Source organism: Perognathus longimembris, chromosome 7 (assembly GCF_023159225.1).
Source record: "Perognathus longimembris pacificus isolate PPM17 chromosome 7, ASM2315922v1, whole genome shotgun sequence".
Taxonomy (NCBI): Eukaryota; Metazoa; Chordata; class Mammalia; order Rodentia; family Heteromyidae; genus Perognathus; species Perognathus longimembris.
In genome coordinates, this window is record NC_063167.1 from 73,069,235 (window position 1) to 73,077,244 (window position 8,010).

Consider the following 8,010-nt stretch of genomic DNA (forward strand, 5'->3'; position numbering starts at 1 on the left):
CCTGTTTCTTGCCAACCTAGGATCACCTCTAGAACCAAATTTCTGTCAAGTGATTGTTATTAAGTAACAATTTCTTTTTTTTTTTCCTTTTGCCAGTCCTGAGACTCATGACCTGAGACTTGTTCCTGGCTTCTTTTTGCTCAAGGCTAGCACTCTACAACTTGAGCCACCATACCACTTCTGCCTTTTTCTGTTTATGTGCTGCTGAAGAATTGAACCCAGGGCTTCATGCATGCTAGGCAAGCACTCTACCACTAAGCCACATTCCCAGCCCTAAATAACAATTTCTTAGCTAGATGTCAGTGTTCGTGCCTGTAATCCCAGCTACTGAGGAGACTGAGATCTTCAGAAGCCAGCCTGAGCAGGAAAGTCCATGAGATTTTTATGCCCAATTAACCAGCAAAAAAGCCAGAAGTGGGGTATGGCTCAAGTGGTAAAGTGTCAGCCATGAGTCAAAACGCTAAGTGAGAACACGAGGCCCTGAGTTCAAGCCAAACAACACAAAAACAAACAAAAAAACTCCGAACACCCAAACAATTTCTCCTTCACAGGAATTCTGCCACCTGTGAAGAGCTTTTTTTCTCTCCCCGCTCCCCTCCCCACTGTCTTCCTTACTAAGAACTATTACACAAGACTGTCACATGTAAATGACAGAATAGAAGCTAGGGAACTGAACACAGACAAGCAAGAAGAAAGGAAACAAGCCAACAATCAAAAAAGGGCATGAAGCAGCTTTTGAGATTTCAAACATTGTTGCAGACAAGAAGAGAGGCAGAGATTGAGGAAATCCAAGCAAGTGACATAGTTCTGACTGCTTATGCTGAGCTAAATGCTATAAGATCTCACCAGAGGCTGGCAAGACAGAAATGTCTAGAGAAAGAATGGCCCAGAGATGTTAGACCTGCAGCCAGGAAATCACACAGGTGCCTGAAATCCACTCCCGGTTTGCAGTGGGCTCACTGAGGTCATTTCCTGCCTGGCCTCAAACTCCTTATCTATGAAGTCAACTAGTGCTCCTTCCCCAAAAGGCCATTACCAGATCTCAAGTGATGTTTGCAGTTTGTTTATTTTTGTTGGTTTTGCCAATGTTTTATTAATAGCAGAAGGAGTAGGGGGTGGGGGGAAATCTAATGACGGTAAGGGAGAAAGCAACAGGAATAGTGAAACTTCTCCAAAATAAGTGTCAACCTGAAGATGTTAAATTATTTGATTGGTGATGGAGCTAAAATGTTCTGTGTTGGGGGCTGGGAATATGGCCTAGTGGCAAGAGTGCTTGCCTGGTATAAATGAAGCCCAGGGTTCGATTCCCCAGCACCACATATATAGAAAATGACCAGAAGTGGCACTGTGGCTCAAGTGGCAAAGTGCCTTGAGCAAAAAAGAAGCCAGGGACAGTGCTCAGACCCTAAGTACAAGGCCCAGGACTGGCAAAAAAAAAAAAAAAAGAAAAAAGAAAGAAAATGTTTTGTGTTGTATTTTAATAATTATAATGTATAATCTTTAAAATATTTTAATAGAAAAGATATAATCCTAAACAGAACTGCACAGTAAATGTTCGAGACTCATCTCTCCATGCCTGCAGGAAGCCTGGTAGGTAGCTCAGTTGTAGAAGACTACAACTGTACTTTTCCTGCCTTCACTTTATATATAGTATCCAGAAAAGAAGACCCAGCCGAGATGGTGGCTTATGCCTGTAATCCTGGTTACTCAAAAGGCTATGATCTGAGAGTATCATAGTTCAAAACCAGCCCAGATAGAAAGGTGTGTGAGCTCATTTCCAGTTACCCATCAGAAAACTAGACATTGAGGTGTGGCTCAAGTAGTAAAGTGCCACCTTTGAGCAGCAAATAGCTAAGAAACAGCACAAGGTCCTGAGTTTAAGCCCCAGTACTGGCACATACATAAATAAATAAATAAGTGGTTTCTTTATAGATAAGCCTTGTATAAAGACTTTTGAACTTAAGAAATGTGTTCTGTGGTCTTTTCAAGGAGAACAATGATGGGTCTCAGTGTACGCATCTACAAATTGGGCCAGTAGCCATCTCAGAGAGTAGTTAGTTGTGAGGATCAAATGAAATTGTGTGTGAGGCACATGGCCAGAGGCAGGCAGAAGAAGAAACTGTGGAAATCAATTCTTTTTTCTACTTCTCTCACCATTCTGTCACTCCAAGACTCACTTTGGAGAGCCCCATGCCGGCACACCTACGTCGCTTCTCCTAGTCTCAAGAAAGCATCTTTCTGACCTCTTACACATCCCACAAAGCTTTTGTTTTATTGCTTTTTGGGTGTGTGTGTGTGTGTGTGTGTGTGTTGGTACTGGGGCTTGGACTCAGGGCCTAGGCCCTGTCTCTTAGCTTTTTGGCTCAAGGCTGGCACTCTACCACTTGTGTCACAGCTCCACTTTTGGCTTTTTGGTGGTCATTTGGAGATAAGATCCTCACAAATTTTCCCATTCAGACTAGCTTCAGACATGTATTCTCACATCCCAGCCTCCTGAGTCACTTAAGTTTACAGCCATGAGCTACCAGTGCCTGGCTAAAGGTTGATTTCTTACTATGTCCCATAACTGTGTTTTCCTGGAACAAATATTGGTACCTATGGCCTTACCAAGTGAAAGAGTCGATTCAATTCTTTTTCAGATAAAAGGAACTTACGTGACAAGTTCTTTTCAAAAACAGAGTAATTAAACCACAATCCATTATGCATTAAAAGACTTATCTTTTGCAAGAGTGAAATGATGTCGAAAGAGCACATTTAGCAGAATGCTTGCTTATTTGACATGGGACTTTGGGGAACAGCAGAGTCATGGCAGACATTCTTCATTAGCTTACCACTAATGAGGTGATAGAGTGGGCTGCCCACAACAACAGACCCCCAGTCTGTCATGGATGACCTTTCTTTGCCAAGCAGCCTGGAACATTCTGGTCTTCAGCTGTGTTCACTGAGGATCATGTGACATATAACTCTGGGTGTTACTGAGCTGAAATGCCTGGAGAATGGTCCAAATAATGGAAGATGGAGAGGAGGGGAGATGTTCCCCCAGATAGAAACAGAAACACATAAAAAACAAGTCATATGGCTGTATCATTTTTTATTTTAGTCACTTATGGCTGTGGCTCATTTTCTTCTCTATCATTTCTTTTTTTTTTTTTTTTTTTTTTTTTTTTGGCCAGTCCTGGGCCTTGGATTCAGGGCCTGAGCACCTTCCCTGGCTTCTTCCCGCTCAAGGCTAGCACTCTGCCACCTGAGCCACAGCGCCCCTTCTGGCCGTTTTCCATATATGTGGTGCTGGGGAATGGAACCGAGAGCTTCATGTGTAGGAGGCAAGCACTCTTGCCACTAGGCCATATTCCCAGCCCCTTCTCTCTCATTTCTTACATCCTTCAGCCAAAGCTAAGCCTGGTAATGTCCATTGCCCTCTCTCTAAACTCCTTCCTGGGGCTGGGAATTTGGCATAGTGGTAGTGTTTGCTTTGCTTGCATGAAGCCCTGGGTTCCATTCCTCAGTACCACATACACAGAAAAAGGCGGAAGTGGCGCTGTGGCTCAAGTGGTAGAATGCTAGCCTTTGAGCAATAGAAGGTCAGGGATAATACCCAGGCCCTAAGTTCAAGCCCCAGGACTGGCAAAAAAAAAAATCCTTCCTACATCTCAGCCCTAGGCTGTGTGATGCCAGTACTGTGTCTTCCAATGTAGTCCTCACTGAATGAAAGTCATCTTTCATCATTTGACCTTGAAGTCCCCACTGGATGACCTACAGGTATGGTCACTTCACTTCTCTTAATATTATCCCTAAAGCTAACTCCTAGTTGTGAGAGAAAGTGTTTTGTGTATATGTATGTCAGTACTAAGGCATGTACTTGGGGCCTTTAGCTTTGACACTCAAAGCTGGTGCTTTACCTCTTGAGCCATGCCTCTTACTTCCTACCTTTTGCTGGTTAATTGGAGATCAGAGTCTCATGGACGTTCCTGCCCCAGCTGACTTCAAACCATGATCCTCAGATCCCAGACCTCCTGAGTAACTAAGATTTCAGGTGTGAGCCACTGGTGCCCAGAGACTTTTCTAAATTCTGGTCTGGGCATCCAGCCTGGCCACTAATCCTTTAAGTCATTTCATCCATGTGTTGTGTGAACCCATCCAAATCATTAATAAAAATGTCAGCTGGGACCAGTGGCAAAAGCCTAGAGACTTCCCTTCAGGTTGACACAGACTCATTAATCCACTGTCTTTGTGTGGGATTGTTCAACCAATTATCAATCTGCTGAACCATGGGTCTGTATCCTGCTGAAACTCACCGGCCGTCAACACAGGAAATGAGTTTAGTCTGGCATAACTCTGCATAAACTCCCATTGTTTTATGAAAAATATGTCTGAACCCACACTGTTGCTCCTGCAGGTGTCTATAGGCTAAGAGAAACAGAGACAGGATTGATCACCTGCAGTCGCTCCCCATGCCCTGAAAGTCCAGGGTCCCGGATACCTTCCTTAACAAAACAAAAATATTTCAAAGACCAACCTAAAATCAAACAGCAAATGGCGAGTCAGACACAAGTGAGTCACACCTGTGATCCTAACTGTTCTAGAGGCTTAGATCTGAGGGTCGATGTTCAAAGCCAGCCTGGGCAGAAACATCCATGAGACTTTTATCTGCAATGAATCAGCAAGAAGCTGAAAGTAGAGGTATGGCTCAAGTGGTAGAGTGCCATTCTTGCTCAAAAAAGCCAAGCAAAGGCATGAAGTTACTAAGTTCAAGCCCTAGTAGCTATAAACAACAACGACAAAAAAGTAATAGAGGAGATGCATTTAATCAAAATTTATGATGTGCCTATATGCACCATTAACATATCCAAACAAAAAGAGAAAAAAGTAAGGTGATTTACAATGTGAATGAAAAGAATTGTAAGTAGAATTTGAAATCTCTTTTGGCAAGAAGGGATTGTACTGGTAGAGGTCCGTGATATAAATAACAATCAAGAGTAAGAGCACTTAGAACTGAAGCAGAGGTCTGAAGTCAGACAGACCCTCAGGAAAGCTAGGCTGCAAAGAACTCAATTACATCATGCCACAAAAATACAGCTAGACACCAGTCAGTGGCTCACACCTGGAATTCCAGCTACTCACGAGGCTGAGATCTGAAGAGCTCCAACTTAGGCTGGGCAGGAAAGTCTGTGAGACTCTTTATCTCCAGTTATGCAGCAAAAAGCTGGAAGTGGAACTGTGACTCAAGTGGTAGAGCACCTCATAGGAAAGTCATCCCACTCACCCTCTCTCCCTGTTTTAGGATTCTGGCATAGAGATATCCAAGAGCATGAGAAAGGTTTAGTCCTAAAGCTCCTCAGGTTCACATGGGTTGGTACTGATAGTCTAGTGCAGGTTTGCCTCCTCTACAGCATTGGCTTGGGTGGGGGGAAACATGTTACCTTCAATTACCAAAGCAGCTGACTAAGCACCATAGTTGTTCCCACCCCAGGGCAGGGATGGAACACAAGGCTTTGCACATGCTAGGCAAGTGATCTACCCAGAGGTCCTCGACAGCCCTTACAACTGAGGTAGCACAAGGGTCTCTCTCTGCTCAACCTCAGCAGTACAGTGCCCCAGAATCTTTTCTTCAGGTGGGGGAGGAAAGAAAAGGGGTCTGAAGTTAGAATCTTGATAAATCACTTTTTCTTTAACACGTGTGTGTGTGTGTGTGTGTGTGTGTGTGTGTGTGTGTGTGTGCTGTTCCTAGGCTTGACCTCAGGGCCTGGGCACTGTTCCTATGCTCAAGGCTGGTGCTCTACTCCTTGAGCCACAGCTCCACTTCCAGCTTTTTGGTGGTTAATTGAAAATAAAAGTCTCAAGGACTTTCCTGCCCTGCTGGGTTTGAGCTATGATCCTCAGATCTTAGCCTCCCGAGTAGCTAAGATGATAGGCATGAGCCACTGGCACCCAGATTTAACATATAATTTTTTAATTTAATATAACACATAGAGGAAAAAATGCACAGATCACAGTGTAGAGCAAGATGAAATTCTACAGAGTGGACACATCTGTCTGAGTAATAGCATCAGCAGGCCAAGGGGCTCCACCAACCCTCATCCTTGTCACCTTATTACCTCTCCAAGGGAGACACTGTCCTGGCTTCTAATACACTCGATTTGCTTTTCTTCATCTTTGAACTTAAAACAAAACAAAACAACCCTGTGGTATTTCCTTTTCACACGTATTGTTCATGGGATTTCTGGGCATGAGTGAGGATACTGTGGACTGGCCATTTTTGGAAGATTGCTGCTGCATTAGCTGGCTGTCTCCAGGGCCCTGGATGTCAGTGACATCATACAGAGACATCAACTCAGAAAACAAGGCCTTGACATCTTCATTTTATTTACAAGGAAACTAGACCTGCTGAATTTGAATCCTACCCTTTAGTTAGAACACACTAAAGCCTAGTTACTCTGAGCAACAACCTTAGTGATAAAGAAATCTTAGATTTACTGAGATAAATACTGATAAAGCCAGGCATTGATGGCTCATGATTGAAATCCTAGCTACTCAGGAGGCTGAGATCTGAGGACCACAGTTCGAAGCCAGCCTAGGCAGGGAAGTCGCTGAGACTCTGCTCTCTGGTGAAATATTAAAAACAAGCCAGAAGTTGAGCTCAAGTTGGCTCAAGTGGTAGAGAACTGGCTGTGGGAGAGAAGAAAAATCATCCTCATAGTTGTTGAAAACACTTGCATCCAAAACCAAATTCCATTTCACAAGTAGTTACTAGACTTTGTTGCTTGAGAGTACTTGGTTGCAGGAGCTATGGGCTAGTGATTGACAAGAACTGGATAATGCACCTGAGCATGCCCAAGTGAGCCACTACCACCGGATACAGAAATCACTGTTGCACAGCCTGGGGTAAACTGGGATTGGTGCATCATAGTAACAAGAGGGAAGTGACAGGTGCAACTAGAGGTATCTATATCTCTATCTATATCTCTACTGCTAATAAAGACAAAGGGGACTGCTAATAAAGACAAAGGGGAGGCAGTGCCAGTGGCTCACACCTGCAATCCTAGCTACTCAGGAGGTTGAGATCTGAGGATCACAATTCAAAACCAGCCCAGGCAGGAAAAGTCTCTAAGAGTCTTATCTCCTCAGCTAAAAGCCAGAAGTGGTGGCATAGTTTAAGTGGTAGAGAGCAAGCCTTGAGTGAAAAAGATAAAGGACAGTGTGTGTATCTACACACACACACACACACACACACACACACACACACACACAGAAGGGCAGGCCCTGGACAGGATGAAGAAAGACGGATAGTCAGATCTAAAACATTGCTGCTCTTCTGAAAGTGTGCCTGGGAAAAGCCATCTCCTTGGGGAAGCAGTTCAGAGATTAGCTTGCATATCCTAGGAGCACCCGTGGTCATCTGATAGTTCACTATCTGACACCAGAGAGGGTGGCAAAAGGATCCAGAGGTGTAAAGCCAGAGAAAGAGAGAAGAGACAACTAGCAGAATTCCTGACTCTCAGCTGTTGGGTCTGCGAATGGAAAAAGAACGACTCTGCATTCCATCAGGCTCTTCGGATGAGGAGATCACTTGGAAATGTCTCTTGTGTGTTAGCCAGCACCCACTGGACCCAGAACACTTCTGACATACCTGGAGGCTGTGTGCAGTCATTGAGGAAGGCAGGGAGATGACCAGAGAAGCCCAAAGCCCGAAGCCACCAGGGGAGGAAGAAGGAACCACGAAGGCCACTGTTGGCCCCTGGGCCAGCCTTTCTCCCACCAAATGTGTCTGCTTCACTCTGTTTCTTTCAGCCCAACCTCATATTCTTTTATATAGCATTGGACAGTGATGGGGAGGGCAGAGGGAAGAGGGAAAAGTGAATGGAAAAGAAGTAGGGTGGAGGGGGTGTGGATCTGAGCAAGGAAAAGTTGATAGACTGCCAGGATTTGGGGAGAAAAGGATTGTGGGATGGAAGAAGAAGGCAACCCACACCCTGCGATCTGTGCAAAGTGGGTGGCGGGTGAGACAAAGCC

The 8,010-nt window shown here is 44.5% G+C and overlaps 1 protein-coding gene across 1 annotated transcript in view; it reads right to left on the reverse strand.

The window, feature by feature from the left end:
- Window positions 1-7,697, reverse strand: part of Gja5 (gap junction protein alpha 5) — a 48,722-nt gene extending 41,025 nt beyond the window's left edge. The window contains exon 1 of the mRNA XM_048351902.1: window positions 7,628-7,697. The gene's annotated coding sequence lies outside the window, so the exon portion shown is untranslated. The remainder of the gene's footprint in view (window positions 1-7,627) is intronic.
- Window positions 7,698-8,010: the final 313 nt, after the last annotated feature.